Source organism: Vipera ursinii (assembly GCF_947247035.1).
Source record: "Vipera ursinii genome assembly, chromosome: 2".
NCBI lineage: Eukaryota > Metazoa > Chordata > Lepidosauria > Squamata > Viperidae > Vipera > Vipera ursinii.
The window spans coordinates 4,544,126-4,566,856 of NC_139513.1; the positions used below are offsets into that span (position 1 = coordinate 4,544,126).

Here is a 22,731-nt window from a genome sequence, read left to right on the forward strand (position 1 = left end):
CGGAGAGCGTCGTCTCTTCCCACCCACCCGTGGCAACTGCGGACCTTTCGGAAGGAGGTGAACGCCGATTCTTGGTGCAGTTTGATTCCCTCGGAGGACTCTGGACGGTTAAGATTTTTTTTATTTTATTTTATTTTTAATCCCATTTATATCCCGCCCTTCTCCGAAGACTCAGGGCGGCTTACCATCTAAGAAGCACAAATCAATGTGCTTAGCAGTAGCCTTCATTCTATGTATATGCCTGCTTATTAGGGCTTTCACACACACACACCCAAGCGGCATTTTTTTTACAAAGTCAGCTTAATTGCCCCCAACAATCTGGGTCCTCATTTTACCTACCTCGGAAGGATGGAAGGCTGAGTCAACCTTGAGCCTGGTGGGACTCGAACCTGCACTAATTGCAGGCAGCTGGTGTTACTTAAGGAGGCATTAGCCCACTGGTAATGATTGTCTTTAAGGGGGGGGATTCTGTGAGTGGATCGTGGGCCTTTTCGTGAGAGGATGCGAGGTGCTGTAACTCCGTGTTGGTTTATCGGATAATGGCTTTTGGCAAGAGCCCGCAGTGGATCTGTCTCCTTTCTTTTCCTTTCTTTGCCCTTCCCCCATTCTACCTTTCTTTACTTTTCCTTCCTCTTGCCCATTTTTCCTTTCTTTTCCTTCCCCTTCCCCTTCCCTTCTCCTCCCATTCTTCCTTTCTTTTCCTTTCCTTTCCCCATTCTTCCCTTCCCCATTTTCTTTTCCCTTTCCTTCCCCTTCCATTCTTCCTTTCTTTTCCTTCCCCTTCCCTTCTTCTTTTCCCTTCCCTTCCCTTCTCCTCCCATTCTTCCTTTCTTTTCCTTTCCTTGCCCCATTCTTCCCTTCCCCTTCCCCATTCTTTTTTCCCCTTTCCTTCCCCTTCCCCCGTTTCTCTTTTCCTTCCCCTTCTCCTTCCTCGTTCTTCCTTTCCTTTCCTTCCCCATTCCTCCTTTCCTTTCCCCTTCCCCATTTTTTCCTTTTCCCTTTCCTTTCCTTCTCCTTTCCCCATTCTTCCTTTCCCTTTCTCTTCCCCCATTCTTCCTTTCTTTCCCTTCCTCATTCTTCCTTTTTTCCTGTCCTTCCCCTTCCTCATTCTTCCTTTCCTTCCCATTTCCTCATTCTTCCACTTCTTTCCCTTCTCTTCTCCTTCCCCCACTCTTCCTTTCCTTCTCCTTCCCCCATTCTTCCTTTCCCTTTCTCTTCCCCCATTCTTCCTTCCTTTCCCTTCCTCATTCTTCCTTTTTTCCTGTCCTTCCCCTTCTCCTTCTTCCTTTCCTTCTCCTTCCCCCATTGCTTCTTTATTCCTTTCCTTCCCTCTTTCCTTTCTTACCTTTTCTTCTTTGGCCTTCCTTCTGAGCTTAGCTGTTCCTTTCCGATTATTGCCCCAAAGCCCCAATCTCTCACCGGAGCCGGGAGAGGTTCACCTGAAGGTCTTTAGGGAAGGAGGCCTGCAAGGTCAGTCCGGCCTGTATTCGCTTGGTTGGCTCTCCAACTGCGTCCCTCTCCTGCTCTTTCTCCACCAGTCCTCTTCCCCCACCCTGTGCATTTAAGAACAGACTGGACAGCCGAGTGTCTGAAATGGTATAGGGTTTCCTGCAGCTGCCAAAAAAGCCAACACAGTGCTGGGCTGCATTAACAGAGGGATAGAATCAAGATCAAGTGAAGTACTAATACCACTTTACAATGCCTTGGTAAGGCCACACCTGGAATACTGCATCCAGTTTTGGTCACCACGATGTAAGCGTTTGGTCATATAGACTCTATCTATTATAGTATAGTATAGGTGGTACCTTGCTCAATAGTAGTAACTGTGAGAGGGATCTCAGAGTCCTAGTAGACAATCACTTCAATATGAGCCAGCAGTGTGCTGCAGCTGCCAAAAAAGCCAACACAGTGCTAGGTTGCATTAACAGAGGGATAGAATCAAGATCACATGAAGTACTAATACCACTTTACAATGCCTTGGTAAGGCCACACCTGCATCCAGTTTTGGTCACCACGATGTAAAAAAGATGTTGAGACTCTAGAGAAAGTACAGAGAAGAGCAAGAAAGATGATTGGGGGACTGGAGGCTAAAACATATTGGGAACAGTTGCTGGAATTGGGTATGTGTAGTTTAACGAAGAGAAGGGTGAGGGGTGACATGATAGCAGTGTTCCAATATCTCAGGGACTGCCCCAAAGAAGAGGGAGTCGAAGCTATTCTCCAAAGTCCCTGAAAGCAGGAGAAGAAGCAATGGATGGAAACTAGTCAAGGAGAGAAGCAACATAGAACTAAGGAGAAACTTCCTGTCAGTTAGAACAATTAATCAGTGGAACAACCTGCCTCCAGAAGTGGTGAATGCTCCAACACTGGAAGTTTTTAAGAATGGACAGCCATTTGTTTGAAATGGTATAGGGTTTCCTGCCTTAGCAGGGGGTTGGACTAGATGACCTCCAAGGTCCCTTCCAACTTATTATTATTATTATTATTATTATTATTATTATTATTATTATTATTATTATTATTATTATTATTATTATTATTATTATTATTAGAACTTGGGCAAGTCCAGATCATGAAAGAGGGAACAGGTCTAAAAATAGACTGCCTCAACATTCTTTAGCTGCTGTTGAATTGCGCCTCCCATACTGGATGTACTACTAGATTTTTTTTTGCCACGTACAAGTGGCTTTGATTTGTTATTCTAAAACACAACTTGTCAAGCTAGTGTTATCAGTGCAATGGGAAATATTGCTCTTTCTTCCCCCCCCCCCCAATTTTAAAACCATGGCCATCTTCTTCCAATCCAATTTACCTTGTTGTTGTTGTTAGCTGCGAAGTCATGTCCGACCCATCGCGACCCTATGGACAACGTTCCTCCAGGCCTTCCTGTCCTCTACCATCTTCTGGAGTCCATTTAAGCTCACGCCTCCTGCTTCAGTGACTCTATCCAGCCACCTTATTCTCTGTCGTCCCCTTCTTCTCTTGCCCTCAATCTTTCCCAGCCTTAGGCTCTTCTCCAGTGAGTCCTTCCTTCTCATTAGGTGGCCAAAGTATTTGAGTTTTAGCTTCAGAATCTGGCCTCCTATAATTTTTTACAAAGAGCCTTGGTGGAGCAGTGGGCTAATGCCTCCTTAAGTAACACCAGTTGCCTGCAATTAGTGCAGGTTTGCATCCCACCAGGCTCAAGGTTGACTCAGCCTTCCATCCTTCTGAGGTAGGTAAAATGAGGACCCAGATTGTTGGGGGCAATAAGCTGACTTTGTAATAATGCCGCTTGGGGTGTGTGTGAAAGCCCTAATAAGCAGGCATATACATAGAATGAAGGCTATTGCTAAGCACATTGATTTGTGCTTTAAATTGTAAGCTGCCCTGAGTCTTCGGAGAAGGGCGGGATATAAATGGGATTAAAATAAAAAAAATAATTTCCCTTAATACTACGTATATTCAGTATGTAACTGGACTTAGTATCTCTTCTCATTCTGATTCAGCCAACTGGGAGAGATGTTTTGCTGGAACATTAAAACTCCCCCTAATTACTCTCTGTTTCAAGAAAGTGATTACTAAAGCCGTTTGCAAGTAGTATTTTAGTCCTACTAATTTCAACATAGCCAGTGCAGTGATAAACAAAGGTTGGGCACATTGTTTGCTATAATCAGTATCACGGGGGGGGGGGGGGGGGAAGGAAAAATAAACATCCACACTGAATCAATAATAATAATACATTACTTTAGTCGAATGGATAACATTTATCATTTTTGACAACATACATTCTGTGCACTCAGTAGAATACATCCTACATTTTTTAAAGACGACGACGATGGCTTTGCTTTTGTTTTTCAGGGAACAACATGTGTTGCTTTCCTTAGTGTGAGGTAACCAAAAACAACATCTGAAGGAAGCATTCGGATATAGGCAAATTCCTCTGTTGTACTAAATCTCAGTTTGGTTTGAGGGTCAGTGTAGTCTGCCTGTAAGAGAAGCACAAACGGAAATGGATCAGAAATTGCACATTTAAAAAAAAACAACCATTGGGATATTTATATCCTTCCACTGTTGAGCGAAGGTTATTCTCGCTGCTGTTGTAACATGTACGAAGAGATACCAATCTTGTCTATTAATTAATTTTGGCCTTATACCAAGTAAGTAAGAGTCTGGAAGCAGAGGGAAGATGACACCAGTTATTTGTTTTAACCAGTTTTGGACCTTCTCCCAATATTTCTTACTCTGAGGGCAGGTCCACCATTGGTGAAAAAAAGTACCCTTAGCTAGTCCACATTTCCAACATTTATCAGAAGCGCCTGGAAACATTTTGGCTATTCTAGCTGGCGGCAAATACCATCTATAAATCATTTTGAGATAGTTGTCTTTAAATGCCGAAGGTAATGTTATTTTCATCGTTCTGGCCCATATTATCTGCCATTCCTCTAGTTGGATCGACCTCCCTATATTTCTCCCCCAGGCTATCATTGTATCTTTCACGATCTCATCATCTATATATCTGGCTAGGAGGAGATTGTATGTTCCAGAAATAAATTTTAGTCCAAATGTTAATAAGATTCTGAATTGCGCCGAAATGGATAAACTAACTTATATGTTAAAACAGAAACAAGAATCTATGTATTACACTAACTGGGAACGATGGTATGATTGGTTAAAAAATAGAACAAACCTAGAATAGTTAATATGACACTTCATAATAATTTTTATGATAATACTTAATAGTCGAAACAGACAACGTTAATTAGGATTTAAGATTTACCGGGATGTAACTATGTATAATTGTACAGGGGATTTTAATCCTCAGTTAGTTTATATGTATGTTTGTTATGTGTTGTGCTTGTCCTTTTCCTTTTTCTCTTTAATTTGAAATGTATATATTTAGTGTGTATGTGTCTGTAAATATTTAATAAATTTTGTTAAAAAAAAATAAAAAAATTATAAAAAAAAAACCCACCAGTGATAATCAATGCTATAGGGCAATGACGGCAAACCTTTTAGGGACCGAGTGCCCAAACTGTAACCCAAAACCCACTTATGTATTGTCAGGTGCCGGGTGGGCGTGGCCCATTGGGTGGGCGTGGCTGCAGTGGTAAGGGCAGACTGGGTGGGACTAAAAAGTTCAATCAATCAATTCCAGCTTTGCGAGATCTTTTTTTTTTCCCCTGAGAAGTTGAAATTGATTGATTGAATCTTTTTTTCTTTTTTTTTTGCACTCGGCGCAGGCCTAAAGCAAAAAGGTTTTATAAAACCCAGCTGAAGGCCTAGGACTGGGGGATGGTGCATGTGCCCACAGAGAGGGCTCTGCATGCCACTTGTGGCACCCGTGCCATATAAGGCAGACATGAGGTGGCCATTTAGTTTTCCTTCTTTTGTTCTATCCATCCATGTTTTCCTAATAATAAAAGTTCAAATTTTAAAATCTGTCCTGAAATGGATTTTCCATTTAACTAAGTTCCACGTGCTAATAATGGTTATCAGTCCCGGAAAAAAACAGAACAGCAATAGGATAATAGTACAAATATGAGACTTGCCATAGAATCATTAATATCTGAAGGAATCATGGAGGTCATTTAGTCCAGGGGTCGCTGACCTTTCTGGGGTGGCGGCCCGGTGGGAAAGGGAGGGACAGGCACCTTTATGCACACACGTGCACACACACGAATGGGGCCATGTGCGCATGCATGCAAAGGGGTCCGTGAGCATGCATGCAAAGGGGGCTGTGAGCATGCACGCTCCACAAATGGGGCTGCTAACACAGGCGTGCGTCTCAACTAGCACCGGTGAGTGGCTCGCAGCTCGGCTAATGCTAATGCAAGGGCAGGGGGGGTGAGCATACGCATGTGCGCGTGTACACGGCCAGCCACTCACACGGTCCAGTGGCCAAGAGGCCACGGCCCAGTAGTGGGCTGCGGCCCATAGGTTGGGGACCTCTGCGCTAGATCAGTTAAAAATGAAGCCTGCCATAGAAAAATCCTGCCAAATGTTTGGTCCGTAAACATTATACAGTGCACGATGAATCGCAGCTGCCGGAAAGTTTTTTCGCACACAGGCTTCATTTTCAATTGATCTAGCGGACAAGCCAGATGCAACACGGCTTTCTCCTTCCACTCCTCATTGCTTACTGAACTACTACGCCCGGCGCTGTAGGACGGGCATCGCTATGCCCCTGCCTATTTCTCACACATGCTCAAGCAGAGGATTATTTCCAAACTGCCCTCGTATGCAGCCTGTGATGCCACGGGAATTTCTGATGCCGCATCCTTCACCTTTAATGAGCTAACAGCACATCATCCATAATAGTAAAAAATTATACAATCTCCAATTTTTAAAGCACAGGTCAGCTCTGCTGGGTCTCACAAATGTTCTGTGTAAATTGATAATACGCCCTTTCAGTCTCTCAACTATGCTATGCAGTAGTGGCCAAAATTGTGGAAACCTTTTGGGAAAAGTGTACAGTAGAAATGCTACCTCTGTTAAGTTTCCACCCATTTTTCTTCTAATTTCTTTATAACTGTAGCCTTGTTCACTTAATAATACTATTTTACATCGCTTTCTGGACGATCAGTCAGCTCTTTGCACCATTACTTTATTACGTTTTACAAGGTAATATGAAAGAAGAAAAAAAGAAGAAAAACCCCCCCAACCAACTTGAACAGCGATCACATAACTTACTGACAAATTTATTTTATTATTTATTATTTAAATTTATATACCGCCCTATTCCCGTAGGACTCAGGGCGGTTTACAGGGAAAATTAAAATACATAACATACAAAATTAAAATCAGTTAAAACTATGATTAAATTAGAGTCCCTGAAATTAAACCCCATTAATTAAATTAGTTAAAACCCCTCAGTCTGGGCCAGACAGCTCGAAAAACCAGGTTTTCAAGTGTCCTCTCAGCTTCAATAAGGTAAAGGTTCCCCCGCACATGTGTGCTAGTCGTTTCCAACCCTAGGGGCTGGTGCTCATCTCTGTTTCAAAGCCTGAAGTGCTTGTCCGAGGACGTCTCCGTGGTCATGTGGCCGGCATGACTAGATGCCAAAGGCGCACAGAACGCTGTTACCTTCCCACCATAGTGGTCCCTATTTTTCTACTTGCATTTTTACGTGCTTTTGAACTGCTAGGTGGGCAGAAGCTGGGACGAGTAACAGGAGCTCACTCTGCTACGTGGCACTCGGGATTCGACCCGCCAAACTGCCGACCTCCTGATCGACAAGCTCAGCGTCCTAACCCACTGAGCCACCGCATGACATCAATAACTTACTCCTACTGTGATCTGACTGGCTCATTTCCAAAACAAGACGACACCTGATTGGCTCTATAAACACTCGTGCTCATTGGCTACAACCAGATGAAGGAAAGCTACCTGATACCAACCTAAGAAAGTTGTGCTTCCTTTTTCTGGTTATCTGGCTATATAACATTTCATAGAATACAGTACAGATAATTGAACAAACTTTGTTGCGTTACATTCTTGATTAAATTATCTTCCCATCGATATATAATTTTATGGTACCACTGCAAAAGAAAAGTGGTATTATTAGCCATCAAACCTCAAAAATACACTTTTCCCAAAAGGTTTCCACAATTTTGGCCACTACTGTAGCTGCAATATGAAAGGAACAGACTGATGTGATGGACAAGGCAGCTGTCTTTCAGAGGAGATGCCTACTTTTTTTAAATCTATCATTAAGGAATTTCCAACGTATTGAGAATTTTCCCACATAAAAGTGTAAGAAAAAACTGTTGAACAATGCTAAACTGCTAAACAACAGTGGAGGTATTTAGACCAGTGCAGAGGGAAGTTAAATTCTAAAAACACTTACCGGAAGTCCTGAAATATCAGAATATTTTTTGACTGGTTTAAATGAAGGAAGAGCATCGATACTGAAGTCTGGGGAGAAAGAAATTAAAAAGAAATGAACAAACTTGGCTGCCCTCCAATTCTCAGTCCATATGCACTGAAATTTTTAATCTAGTGCCATCACCTTTTTTCCAATCAGCACAAATGTACAGACAGTATCCTGGCCAAGCAAGGACACCTACCGGTAATTAGATTCTAATGTTAAGTACCTCCTTTTGAAATTTGAAAGCATTCATTTAAATTAAATTGCAAAGTATCAGTTAAGTACCAACTCAAATTACAATATGTTCAAATCATGGAATTGTATTCTCTTTAACAAGTCATTTCCATCCATAGCCTGCCTCTTCTGAAGATTACTCAGAACTACAAAACGTTCAGCTAAAATATGTACCTTATAAAATATACAATACCAAATGCAAGGCATCAATAGGCTGATTAATAGAGAGGATTAAAAAAAAACCTAATACTACATAGGCAAAAATGGTTCTTCCAAGAAATTAAAACCGTCCAAAAGAGGAGAACAAAAACAAAAATGAATTTTGGCAAAAGGAACGTAAAGCACTTAGAAAAAGTTTTTTTCAAGAAGTGGTGTATTTCACGGACTGACGGAGGCCACAGCTTCAAAATCCAGTCTTCCATTCAAAAATATCCCTGTAGCCAGAAGAATATTGGCATTTTCTTCTCCCTCTCTAAAATTGCTTTACGATAATTGCTACTTTAATAGGTAATTATTATAATCCAAACAGATAATAATAATAATAATAATAATAATAATAATAATAATAATAATAATAATAATAATAAGAAGAAGAAGAAGAAGAAGAAGAAGAAGAAGAAGTAGTAGTAGTTGGAAGGGACCTTGGAGGTCATCTAGTCCAACCCCCTGCTCAGGCAGGAAACCCTATACCATTTCAGACAAATGGCTGGCCAGTCTCTTCTTAAAAACTTCCAGTGTTGGAGCATTTACCACCTCTGGAGGCAGGTTGTTCCACTGGTTAATTGTTCTAACTGTCAGGAAGTTTCTCCTTAGTTCTAGGTTGCTTCTCTCCTTGACTAGTTTCCATCTGTTGCTTCTTGTCCTGCTTTCAGGTGCTTTGGAGAATAGCTTGACTGCCTCTTCTTTGTGGTAGCCCCTGAGATACTGGAACACTGCTATCATGTCACCCCTCACCCTTCTCTTCGTTAAACTACACATACCCAATTCCAGCAACCGTTCCCTATATGTTTTAGCCTCCAGCCCCCTAATCATCTTGGTTGCTCTTCTCTGTACCCTTTCTAGAGTCTCGACATCTTTTTTACATCGTGGTGACCAAAACTGGATGCAGTATTCCAGGTGTGGCCTTACCAAGGCATTGTAAAGTGGTATTAGTACTTCACTTGATCTTGATTCTATCCCTCTGTTAATGCAGCCTAGCACTGTGTTGGCTTTTTTGGCAGCTGCAGCACACGGCTGGCTCATATTTAAGTGATTGTCTACTAAGACTCCGAGATCCCTCTCACAGTTACCACTATCGAGCAAGGTACCACCTATACTATACCTGTGCATTTGATTTTTCCTGCCTAAATGTAGAACCTTACTTTTTTCACCATTGAATTTCATTTTGTTAGATAGTGCCCAGTGTTCGAGTCTGTCCAGATCCTCCTGTATCTTAAGCCTTTCTGGAGTGTTGGCTATTCCTGCCAGCTTGGTGTCATCTGCAAATTTGATGAGTTCCCCATCTATCCCCTCATCCAAATCGTTGATGAAGATGTTGAAGAGCACTGGGCCCAGAACAGAGCCCTGGGGCACCCCACTACACACTTCCTTCCATGTAGATGCAGTTCCATTGAGGACCACCCGCTGAGTACGGCCTGTCAGCCAGCTACGAATCCATCTGGTGGTGATTCTGTCTAACCCACATTTTTCTATCTTATCAAGTAGTAGGTTGTGATCTACTTTATCAAATGCCTTACTGAAGTCCAAGTAAATTATATCTACAGCATTCCTCTGGTCCACTAATTTTGTCACTTGGTCAAAGAATGTAATAAGATTCTGATTGATTAGGTTGTTTTCATTATCAGGGGGCCAATTTATTTCACTGAGAAATTTCTATCACAACCTTTTCACAGAAAAGCAACAACTTCAGCAGTTTTCAGAAAAATGTGACGATCTTTTTTTTAAAATGAGAAGAAATAAAAGCAATTAAAGACATTATCGGAACTCTTATCTGGCAAAACGGATGGCGATAATTAAGTATAATCACAGGAATTTATCATGATAATATCCTTCAGGATAAAATGGGAATCTTATTTTTGGATAGGTCAGATTGTGTTGTGATTACAATTATAAAAGCAGAGTTCCTTTGGTCCTTAAAAAAACAATCTATAGCTTTTTCTCCTATTAGTAAAGGTGTTTCAGTGTGACCTTAAGATTCTGCTTTAGCATCATCGTTCCCTTAATTATGAAAATTAAAAACAAAACTTTTCAGAAAAAGGTTATGTGCCATTTCCGCTGAGATACCAATCATGATTATAACTAGCTTAGACCTCAAGACATAGGTACAATCTAGATCTTTAGAGCCGATATATCTCACTTACGTTGAACTGCATTCTTTTCAACTACGATGTACAGCTGCTTTTAAGTCAGCTAGCGCAGAGGTCCCCAACCTCACGGCCAGGAGGGAAGGAGAGCAGCTTTCAAATTGGTGTGCGTGCATGCGTGCACGCCAGCAGAACCACACGCATTGCGAGGCAGTAGCGGCTCTGTTCACGCATGTGGCACATACAGGGGTCGTGCACATGCGCAATCAGCCGTGCACCCCCCCCATGGCGGCTAGTGGCTGTTTGCACATCTGCAAATGGGCCGCGCAACCCACCCAGTGCTAGCGGTGCCATTCGTGCATGCGCAAACGGGCCACACACCCCTGCCTGGTGCTAGCGGCTCCATTTGAGCCCACGTGCAAGTGCAAACGGGGCCACAGGCACAAGCGCGAGTGGGAGGGGGGGAATGCAAGCCGTGTGCGCGCCCCAGACAGCCATTTTTGTTGGGGACCCCTCAGCTAGCGTATCATAGGTCTTTCTGTAAAAGGAGTCCCTGCGGATTTTACTCTGCTAGTCACTGCCAACTATGCAGAGCGGTGCTCATCTCCGCTTCAAGGCCCTTGAGCCAATGCTGTCCAAAGGCATTTCCACGGTTCTGTTACCTTCCCGCCAAACTGGTACCTATTTATCTAGTCACACTTGCATACTTTCGAATTGCTAAGTGGGAATGAGCTGGAGCGAGGAACGGGAGGTCACCCCGTCGTGTGCTTCCTAGGTCTCGAATCTGGGCGGCTGGCTTTCCAGCCGACAAGTCCAGCGTCTTAACCACTAAGCGACCACACCACCCTATTTTTTTTAGCGTAACAACAGAAAATAAGATGAAGGCAACAACTATAGTTGTAATGGTAGTTGTGCAAATCATTTTGAAATGTGACAGCTTTATATATTCCCTTCTAAGCTGAGCTCAAAAAAAAACATTTATTGTGACGAATAAGATATAATTTCCTTGGTTGGGGGAGGGTAGAGGAAAGAGTAATCTTAAATCCAATATTTTTTAAGTACGTACTACTTAAATCAAAGGGACGGGTGGCTCAGTGGGTTAGGACGCTGAGCTTGTCGATCAGAAGGTCAGCAGTTTGGCGGGTCGAATCCCGAGTGCCACGTAGCAGAGTGAGCGCCTGTTACTCGTCCCAGCTTCTGCCAACCTAGCAGTTCGAAAGCACGTAAAAATGCAAGTAGAAAAATAGGGACCACTGCGGTGGGAAGGTAACAGCGTTCCGTGCACCTTTGGTGTCTAGTCATGCCGGCCACATGACCACGGAGACGTCCTCAGACAAGCGCTGGCTCTTCGGCTTTGAAACGGAGATGAGCACCGGCCCCTAGAGTCGGAAACGACTAGCAAGGATGTGCAGGGGAACCTCTACCTTTACCTTACTTAAATCAAATCAATGACCTAGAAGTAATGTGAACATTTAAATGAAAAACAAGAGATTACTTTTCTCTTGAACTGTTTGGGTAGAATAAAAGTCTGTGTTATAAGCAAATGTGTCTACCCAAGCACACAATAGCACTAAAAGATATTCATTTCTTCATATAAAGACTGGACAGCCATTTGTCTGGAATGGGTTTCCTGTCTAAGCAGGGGGCTGGACTAGATGACCTCCAAGGGCTCTTCCAACTATATTATTATTGTTGTTGTATTGTAACCACAAAGTTCTTTGCATTTTTCTTCAGTTGCACTTGGTACATTTTTTTAACGTTTAAAGCATTTCTAAGTCATTAGGTATGCTTCTTTTAAAAACAGTTATTAGTGGTACCGGTAACTCGCAACTTGGGAGTCCTCCTAGATTCACGGCTCACCTTGGAAGACCATATAGGAGCTGTGACTAGGGGGGCCTTCGCCCAGGTTCGCCTGGTGCGCCAGTTGCGGCCCTATCTTAGCCGGGATGATTTGTGCACGGTCACTCATGCGCTCGTGTCCTCTCGTCTGGACTACTGCAACGCTCTCTACATGGGGCTGCCCTTGAGGACCACCCGGAAGCTCCAACTGGTACAGAATGCAGCCGCGAGAGTTGTGTTGGGAGTCTCCCGATACTCCCACGTTACACCTCTGCTCCGTGAGCTGCATTGGTTGCCAGTTGTCTTCCGGGTGAGATTCAAGGTACTGGTAACGGTGTTTAAAGCCCTCCATGGCATGGGGCCGGAGTACCTTAGGGAACATCTGCTGCCGGCATCAAGCTCCCTGCGCCCTGTGCGTTCCCACAGAGAGGGCCTCCTCAGGGTGCCACCGATCAGAGAATGTCGATTGGTGGCCCCCAGGGGGAGATCCTTCTCTGTGGGCGCTCCGGAGCTGTGGAATCAGCTACCGGTAGAGCTCCGGATGGCGCCCGATCTTCGCTCCTTTCGTCGCGATCTCAAGACGTTTTTGTTTGTACAAGCTGGCCTAGCCTGATGGGGATCGGTGGGGTTGTTTTATCTTTAGTCTCTTAATTTTATCTTGGGGTTTTTAGAATTGTACTCCTATTGTTTTAACTAGGGCAACTGTTTAATCTCTTTTTAATGTTTGTATTTGGTATTTTATTCTGCCCTGTGAACCGCCCTGAGTCCTCAGGGAGAAGGGCGGTATATAAATGTTATTAAATTAAATTAAATTAAATTTTTTTTTGCCATGATGGCTCTAAATGTTTTTCCCATATCTCAATGTATTTTAATTGTCTTTTTTTTTTAGGATATGGAAATCTACTTGCGAAGTAAAGGAGTAAGCACAAGGCATAGTACGTACTCCATGTCGCTCTAATTACGCTTCTGTTCGTGCCGATTAAATATTCCTAACCAAATTTCCTTTGCTGAAATCTACTCACCTCACAATGAGTAAAACAGTTTTGAAGTATTTTCTAGAAAGCTGTTTTTACAAATACGTAGGGGGAAAAAAAAATCTAAAGAGCTTACAGCTTGGATCATTTAATTGCCACGGCAGCGTCCTTTCCGAAGACAGGATTTGTTTCAGATTCTTCCATGTTCTATTCTTCTTTCCAGCTGCTGCTCCTCCAGTGCCGGAGTGCTGGAATGTTTAAAGAGTATATTTAACAAGGACACTGACACTATTTAAGTAGCTTTTGTTGCAGCGCTTATTCAAACAGTTTAATAATAATAATAATAATAATAATAATAATAATAATAATAATAATAATAATAATAATAATTTTATTTGTATACCGCCCTTCTCCCGAATCTATCTATTTTACGTTAAACGAATTCTGGGGAGTTCCTTTTTGCAAGTAAAAGGAAACCAAGATAATAATAATAATAATAATAATAATAATAATAATAATAATAATAATAATAATAATAATAATAATAATAATATAGTTGGAAGGGACCTTGGGGGTCTTCTAGTCCAACCCCTTGCTCAGGTAAAGGTAAGGTAAAGGTAAAGGTTCCCCTGCACATGCGTGCTAGTCGTTTCCTACTCTAGGGGCCGGTGCTCATCTCCGTTTCAAAGCCAAAGAGCCAGCACTTGTCCGAGGATGTCTCCGTGGTCATGTGGCCGGCATGACTAGACATCACAGGCACACGGAACGCTGTTACCTTCCCACCGGAGTGGTCCCTATTTTTCTACTTGCATTTTTACGTGCTTTCGAACTGCTAGGTTGGTAGAAGCTGGGACGAGTAACAGGCGCTCACTCTGTTACGCGGCACTCGGGATTTGACCCGCCAAACTGCTGACCTTCTGATCGACAAGCTCAGCGTCCTAACCCACTGAGCCACCATGTCAATAATAATAATAATAATAATAATAATAATAATAATAATAATAATAATAATAATAATAATATAGTTGGAAAGGACCTTGGGGGTCTTCTAGTCCAACCCCTTGCTCAGGTAGGAAACCCTATACCAGGGGTGTCAAACTGCTGGCCCGCAGGCCGGATGCGTCATGCCGAAACCGCCTCCACCTCAGCACTGGCAATGGGGAAAAAGTCACGATATATCGCAACATGTCAGGTGATGAGTTTGACTCCTCTGCCTTTACCGTTTCAGACAAATGGCTGTCCAGTCTCTTCTTAAAAACTTCCAGTGTTGGAGCATTCACCACTCCTGGAGGCAGGTCGTTCCACTGATTAATTGTTCTCACTGTCAGGAAATTTCTCCTTAGTTCTAGGTTGCTTCTCTCCTTGACTAGTTTCCATCCGTTGCTTCTTGTCCTGCCTTCAGGGGCTTTGGAGAACAGCTTGACTCCCTCTTCTTTGTGGCAACCCCTGAGATATTGGAACATGGCTATCATGTCACCCTTAGTCCTTCCCTTCATTAAACTAGACATCCCCAATGCCAGCAAACGTTCCTTATATATTTTAGCCTCCTGTCCCCTTCTGTATAAGAACCAATTTGTTGACACTCAAAGAAAACACATGGAAAGCTTTCTGGAAACTGTCTTCTTAAAAGGCAAAAAAAAATGGTGAGATAGAATACTAGGACAGTTGCTCATGTGTTTCCTGAACTTGTTACGGTTATGTGGTTAATTTTGTTTTTCCAATACTGTTGGCTAGAGCACTCTGGACTTGAAGCAGCTGGATGGGAAGACTATTCGTGCTTTTTACCTTTTGAGTTGAAAAGGCAAAAAGCATCAGTACTCTTCCTATCCAGGTGAGTTGAAAAGGTTTCCTGAAAATATAGACAGAGAGTAAAACAAACGGTAAACTACTATAGATAAAGAAAAGGTTATTTGTCTCAAGAAAATGTAAGACACATCAGTGGGGGAAAAAATACATACAATAAAGCTTGGAGCTTTAAAAGGAAAATGCTTGATAGATGTTTCTATTGGTCCTGTGCTTGTATTGATCGTGATGGCTTTGTTTTCATTCACTATTTCTGCATTGGTACTCTGGGAAAAAAATACATATATCCATTTGAGAGAGGAGGAAATGCAGTTTTATAAAACCCAACCCTTAATCCAAACTTATTTCAGAATTTTATCAAAATTATTGCACTGTTTTGCTCACTGTTAAACCAGTAATCCTAAACCATGTATGTGTAAAACCAGACTGGCTTCATACTGTATCTACTAAATCAGACATGTCAAACACAAGGCCCGGGGGCCAGATCCGGCCCGCGAAGTGGTTTCATGTGGCCCCCGAAGCCATACTGGAAACAGTGAGGGAACTGTCCCCACTGCCTTGGCCCTGGCCCAGAGACCCTCCTTCTGCCAGAGACCCCCAGATCTGTCCCACTCTTGCCTAGGCCCCCATAGGCACCCTTGGTGCCAATGATGTAGAGCTGGCCATGCACACCCAGTAGGCCATACGGACTCCAGCTGCACCCACCCAGTAGGCCGTGCCCACCCTGGCCATACCCACCCGGCCCCCCAAGGGCAACCACAATGCTGATGTGGCTGGCTTAATGAAATTGAGTTTGACACCCCTGTACTAAATCATAAAATGGCTTATTTGGTTTTGGCTTAACGTGCTGTACAACTCCAGCCAACGTAATTTGTAAGATATGACACATGACTTCACTCGCTATGTGAGCCTAATCAACTGCTCAGGAATCTCTAATTAAACATCATAACTTAGTGCTAACATTGTTCAAAATAGAGTGATTGCAGTATTATGCTGGCATAATTAAATATACTGAAACTACTGCATGGTGGGGATAGATGGGGAACTCATCAAATTTACAGAAGACACCAAGGTGGGAGGAATAGCCAACACTCCAGAAGACAGGCTTAAGATACAGAAGGATCTGGACAGACTTGAACACTGGGCGCTAACAAAATGAAATTAAGTGGTGAAAAAAGGTTCTACATTTAGGCAAGAAAAACCAAATCCATAGTTATAGTATACGTGGTGCCTCGCTTAAGAGTAGCAACTGTGAGAGGGATCTTGGAGTCCTAGTGGGCAATCAAATATGAGCCAGCCGTGTGCTGCAGCTGCCAAAAAAGCCAAGACAGTGCTAGGCTGCATTAACAGAGGGTTAGAATCAAGATCACGTGAAGTATTAATACTTTACAATGCTTTGGTAAGGCCACACCTGGAATACTGCATCCAGTTTTGGTCGCCACAATGTAAAAAAGATGTTGAGACTCTAGAAAGGGTACAGAGAAGAGCAACAAAGATGATTAGGGGGCTGGAGGCTAAAACACATAAAGAACAGTTGCTGGATTTGGGTATGTCTAGTTTAATGAACAGAAAGACTGGGAGTGACATGATAACAGTGTTCCAATATCTCAGGGATTGCTACAAAGAAGAGGGAGTCAACCTATTCTCCAAAGCACCTGAAGGCAGGACAAGAAACTCAGCAAGGAGAGAAGCAACCTGGAACTAAGGAGAAACTTCCTGACAGTGAGAACAATTAACCAGTGGAACAACCTGCCTCCAGAAGCGGTGAATGCTCCAACACTGGAAGTTTTAAAGAAGAGACTGGACAACCATTTGTCCAAAATGGTATAGGGTTTCCTGCCTAAGCAGGGGGTTGGACTAGATGACCTCCAAGGTCCCTTCCACTGAGCAGGTGTAATTTGCTGCCGATAGATGAAACATTTTACAAAAAAATAAGAAATATGCTCCTTTGCATAAAAGATGCCACATATAAACTACCAAAAATATACCCAGAAATAATACAGAGCATAAGTACACTAACATTAAGATCAATATGTTAATTGTGCTGTAATCTTGAAGATGCGCATATATTATTAGCTGTCTTGAAAAAAGGAAATAAAAAATTGCCTTAAAAAGACCTCCAAGCTCCCTATTATTATTACTAGTATTATTTACTATTATTTACTATTACTACTCTTGCTATAATTTACTACTACTACATTATTATTTACTACTACATAATAATAATAATAATACATCATTATTATTTACATTACATAAAACTTTTATTCATAAAACATGAAACTCAGTCAACTGAACAAATTGACTGGCGCTAATGGTTGACACGGATTGCTGCCAGTATCCTAGGTATCAACCAGTTATCTGATACCTAGGAGGAGGAGGAGGAGGATTTTGCACGCACAATGCTTGCAACTTAATTATTATTTATTTTGCACGCACAATGCTTGCAACTTAATTATTTATTTTGCACGCACAATGCTTGCAACTTAATTATTATTTATTTTGCACGCACAATGCTTGCAACTTAATTATTATTTTGCACGCACAATGCTTGCAACTTATTATTTATTTTGCACGCACAATGCTTGCAACTTATTATTTTGCACGCACAATGCTTGCAACTTAATTATTTTGCACGCACAATGCTTGCAACTTAATTTATTTTGCACGCACAATGCTTGCAACTTAATTATTATTTATTTTGCACGCACAATGCTTGCAACTTAATTATTATTTATTTTGCACGCACAATGCTTGCAACTTAATTATTATTTATTTTGCACGCACAATGCTTGCAACTTAATTATTATTTTGCACGCACAATGCTTGCAACTTGATTATCCGCAAGGGCGAAGTGCAGCAGAAGGCCTTATCTGCTGTACACAAGAAGCCAGCACAACTGCATTGCTGCAACACCACTACGTCGATCTACGTTGCGTAGAAATTCTTCGGGCTACGCGTAAAAAAAACATGGCTTACCATCAATCTGGGTTTGTCCGGCACAGGCCTGGTTTCCCTTCAACTTCCTTCCAGGCCGCGGGGGAAAATAATAATAATAATAATAATAAAAACAAAAACCCTTCCCCAAAAGTCCAACGAGAGGAGCGACGAAAGCCCGACGGAGACGCGTCGCTTTCCGATGACGTCACCGAGGCGAAAACTGTCTCCCGATTGGTGCATAGGGGAAAGGGGGCGGGGTCACCAAGCGTTCTTTAGCCGGGCTGGTGGCGCTGGGACGTTTCCCTCTCTGTCTAGCTCAGGGGTAGGCCACCTTGGCTCTTTGATGACTGGTGGACTTCAACTCCCAGAATTCCTGAGCCAGCCATGCTGAGGGGAAAGGGAGAGGTTTCCAAGCTGAGCCATGTTGGCTCAGGAATTCTGGGAGTTGAAGTCCACGAGTCATCAAAGAGCCAAGGTGGCCTACCCCTGCCCTAGGCTGCTTTATGACTGGTGGACTTCAACTCCCAGAATTCCTGAGCCAGCCATGCTGAGGGGAAAGGGAGAGGTTTCCAAGCTGAGCCAAGCTGGCTCAGGAATTCTGAGAGTTGAAGTCCACGAGTCATCAAAGAGCCAAGGTGGCCTACCCCTGCCCTAGGCTGCTTTATGACTCGTGGACTTCAACTCCCAGAATTCCTGAGCCAGCCACGCTGAGGGGAAAGGGAGAGGTTTCCAAGCTGAGCCACGCTGGCTCAGGAATTCTGGGAGTTGAAGTCCACGAGTCATAAAAGAGCCAAGGTGGCCTACCCCTGGTCTAGGTCCAGAGCGCGACCGAGGAGGAGCCGGAGAGCGCTATTAAGAGGCTTCTGCCATTCTCCCGCATCAAACTCTAACGTAACTCTGAAGCGAGGGAGAGCGGGGGCTTTCCTAATTTATTTTGGGACCTGGGATTTAAATTTAAATAGCAGGCTTTCGAGTTCCTATTGCCAAAATTTAGTGTCTTGATATGGTAAGCCCTGTCTAAGGGAAAAGGGGCTGTTTCAAACGGCCAACAACGATTCAAGTGGCCAGCAACCTGCGATTTCATAGAGCAAATGCTTATTTAGTTAAGCCATTGTAGTAGTAGTAGTAGTAGTAGTAGTAGTAGTAGTAATATCCGTGTCAACCATTAGTGCCAGTCAATTTGAATGTTCAGTTGACAGGTTCATGTTTAATGAATAAAAGTTTTATAATAATAGTAATAGTAATAATAATGTAATGATAATATAAACTAATGTAAACTTCCTGACAGTTAGAACAATTAACCAGGGGAACAACCTGCCTCCAGAGGTGGTGAATGCTCCAACACTGGAGGTTTTTAAGAAGAGACTGGACAGCCAGTTGCCTGAAATGGTATAAGGTTTCCTCCCTGAGCAGGGGGTTGGACTAGATGACCTCCAAGGTCCCTTCCAACTTTATTATTATTATTATTATTATTATTATTATTATTATTATTATTATTATTATTATTATTATTATTATTATAAACTAATAGCAATTGCTATTCTCATATTATCATTAACATTGTCTTGTTGGGGCTAACTTAACTTAATTTATTTTTTAACTTTATTTATTTATTTAATAATATTTCTATACCGCCCTTCTCCCGAAGGACTCAGGGCGGTGAACAGGGCAAGAATAAAAATACAAGGTTACAAAAATTAAAAAAGGATTAAATATGTGCCCATATTTGTATACCATGTTTTAACTGCCCTGTACACTGCCCCGAATCCTTTGGGAGAGGGGCGGTATATAAATCCAATAAAATAAATAAACATTGTTATTGTTATTTTAATAATATAGTAATGATAATATAAGAATAGCAATAGCAATAATGATTGCTATTAAAATTAAAATAATAGGAATTCTTGCTATTATAATTTCCCAAGAACAGCCACGTGGTGGCAGCACAGCTATTATATATGATGATAACTTTATTGTCACTTTGAATGTACACCAATCGGCATACATCAAAATGAAATTTTGTTGCATGCAGCTCTCAAAGGGTCACCACCTCCGATATATACTTCTTGTATATATTATATTATTAATGCTAATACTATACTATACTATACTATACTATACTATACTATACTATACTATACTATACTATACTATACTATATACTATACTATACACTACACTACACTACACTACACTACACTACACTACACTACACTACACTATACTATACTATACTATACTATACAGTTAGAAGGGACCTTGGAGGTCTTCTAGTCTTTACTGTTTCAGACAAATAGTTGTCCAGTCTCTTCTTAAAAACCTCCAGTGTTGGAGCATTCACCGCTTCTGGAGACTGGTTGTTCCACTGGATAATTTGTTCTAACTGTCAGGAAATTTCTCCTTAGTTCTGGGTTGCTTCTCTCCTTGACTAGTTTCTATTATCCCTTTGCTTCTTGCCCTGCCTTCAGGTGCTTTCCCGACAGTTGGAACAATTAACCAGGGGAACAACTGGCATCTAGAAATTGTGGGTGCTCCAACACTGGAAGCTTTTAAGAGGAGATTGGACAGCCTGGGAATGGTACAGGGTTTCCTGCCTGCTCAGGGGGATGGACTGGAATCTGGAAGAGTAATAATGTTTATTATTCGATTATTCATATTCTATGCGGTTCTGAAAGGGTTGCATTCCATTCTATTCTAAAAGGATTACAACAGGGATCTTCAAACTTGGCCCTTTTATGACTTGTGGACTTCAACTCCCAGAATTCCTCAGCCAGCGTGTCTGGCTGAGGAATTCTGGGAGTTGAAGTCCACAAGTCATAAAAGAGCCAAATTTTGAAGACCCCTGGATTACAAAGCCAACAGCGAGGTCTTTAAACGAGGCTCAGCGAAGCGCGAGGGAAGGAAGGCGTTTCTTTCCGGGGGGGGGGATGAGCAAGGGAGGGAGGGAGGGGGGAAGGAGGGGAGAAAGACTCAACTAAGGACACTAATTCCCCCCCCACACACCCCGCTTCCTCGCTCCCAGAAACGCACCGCAAAAGCCCCCTGTTATGTATGCAGGCATCTGCATAGCAACAGCCCTCAGGGGGCGTTGGCCTGGACAGTTTCGGCGGGAAACCTAGGGCCAACCCCATTGGCTGTTAGCTTACCTGGCCAGGTATATAAGGAGGCCAGGTAGCCCTCATTCCTCAGTTCACTTCCCCTTCCAATAAAGAGCTGAACTCACACACCGGCTGGCGTCTCTCTTGCGTCGGACCCACTACACAATACCCCCCATCATCCCCTCTTCGAGGGACAGGTAATGGGGTCCTGGGCTGCAGCGGCGTCTCCCCATTTGCACCTGCGAGCGGAGCCCCCAGTCTGCACCCAGCGACTGGAAGTATCGCCCAAGTCCGCCACGGATAAGCCCCCCCCCACGCTCCCTCCATCCCCTCCGAGCTCGGTTCGAAGTTCTGCGTCCGAGCCAAAGTTTGCCCGGGAGGAAATCCGCGCGGGTCCTTTGCGTGCCTTGCGGAGGTCTCGGAGGAAGAAAGCCCGGGATGAGGATGGACGACGGGGGGGGGGGGGGAAGGAGTCCGGCACTGCCGCAGCCTCTTTCTTTCCTTGGGAGGGCCATAAATTGGGGTGGGGGTGGGTGGGGGTGGGCTCACCCTCTTTCTTTGCTTCCATCTTCAGCCCCGTTGAGTTAATGAAGATGCATTCATCCATTAATATCATCATCATCGTAAACCTTTATTGTCCAAGTACAACATGTGTACATGAGATTAGCTGAGCCTCCCCCCATTGTCCAACATGTGTACATGAGATTAGCTGAGCCTCCCCGCATTGTCCAAGTACAACATGTGTACATGAGATTAGCTGAGCCTCCCCCCATTGTCCAACATGTGTACATGAGATTAGCTGAGCCTCCCCGCATTGTCCAAGTACAACATGTGTACATGAGATTAGCTGAGCCTCCCCCCATTGTCCAACATGTGTACATGAGATTAGCTGAGCCTCCCCCCATTGTCCAACATGTGTACATGAGATTAGCTGAGCCTCCCCCATTGTCCAAGTACAACATGTGCACATGAGATTAGCTGAGCCTCCCCCCATTGTCCAACATGTGTACATGAGATTAGCTGAGCCTCCCCCCATTGTCCAAGTACAACGTGTACATGAGATTAGCTGACCCTCCCCCCATTGTCCAACATGTGTACATGAAATTAGCTGAGCCTCCCCCCATTGTCCAAATACAACATGTGTACATGAGATTAGCTGACCCTCCCCCCATTGTCCAACATGTGTACATGAAATTAGCTGAGCCTCCCCCCATTGTCCAAGTACCACATGTGTACATGAGATTAGCTGAGCCTCCCCCCATTGTCCAAGTACCACATGTGTACATGAGATTAGCTGAGCCTCCCCCATTGTCCAACATGTGTACATGAGATTAGCTGAGCCTCCCCCCATTGTCCAACATGTGTACATGAGATTAGCTGAGCCTCCCCGCATTGTCCAAGTACAACATGTGTACATGAGATTAGCTGAGCCTCCCCCCATTGTCCAACATGTGTACATGAGATTAGCTGAGCCTCCCCGCATTGTCCAAGTACAACATGTGTACATGAGATTAGCTGAGCCTCCCCCCATTGTCCAACATGTGTACATGAGATTAGCTGAGCCTCCCCCATTGTCCAACATGTGTACATGAGATTAGCTGAGCCTCCCCCATTGTCCAAGTACAACATGTGCACATGAGATTAGCTGAGCCTCCCCCCATTGTCCAACATGTGTACATGAGATTAGCTGA

At 43.2% G+C, this 22,731-nt stretch overlaps 1 protein-coding gene across 2 annotated transcripts in view; it reads right to left on the reverse strand.

Moving 5' to 3' along the window:
- Positions 1 to 3,909: 3,909 nt before the first annotated feature.
- Positions 3,910 to 22,731, reverse strand: part of LOC310635918 (zinc-alpha-2-glycoprotein-like) — a 203,616-nt gene continuing 184,794 nt past the window's right edge. Inside the window, exons 8-10 of one of the 2 annotated variants that reach the window (XM_083355303.1) lie at positions 15,158 to 15,268; positions 7,829 to 7,896; positions 3,910 to 3,968 (exon numbers count right to left, since the gene is read on the reverse strand). The gene's annotated coding sequence lies outside the window, so the exon portion shown is untranslated. Of the gene's footprint in view, positions 3,969 to 7,828; positions 7,897 to 13,346; positions 13,448 to 15,157; positions 15,966 to 22,731 lie in introns of those variants that run through there. The other variant, XR_014491554.1, reaches the window with a different exon arrangement.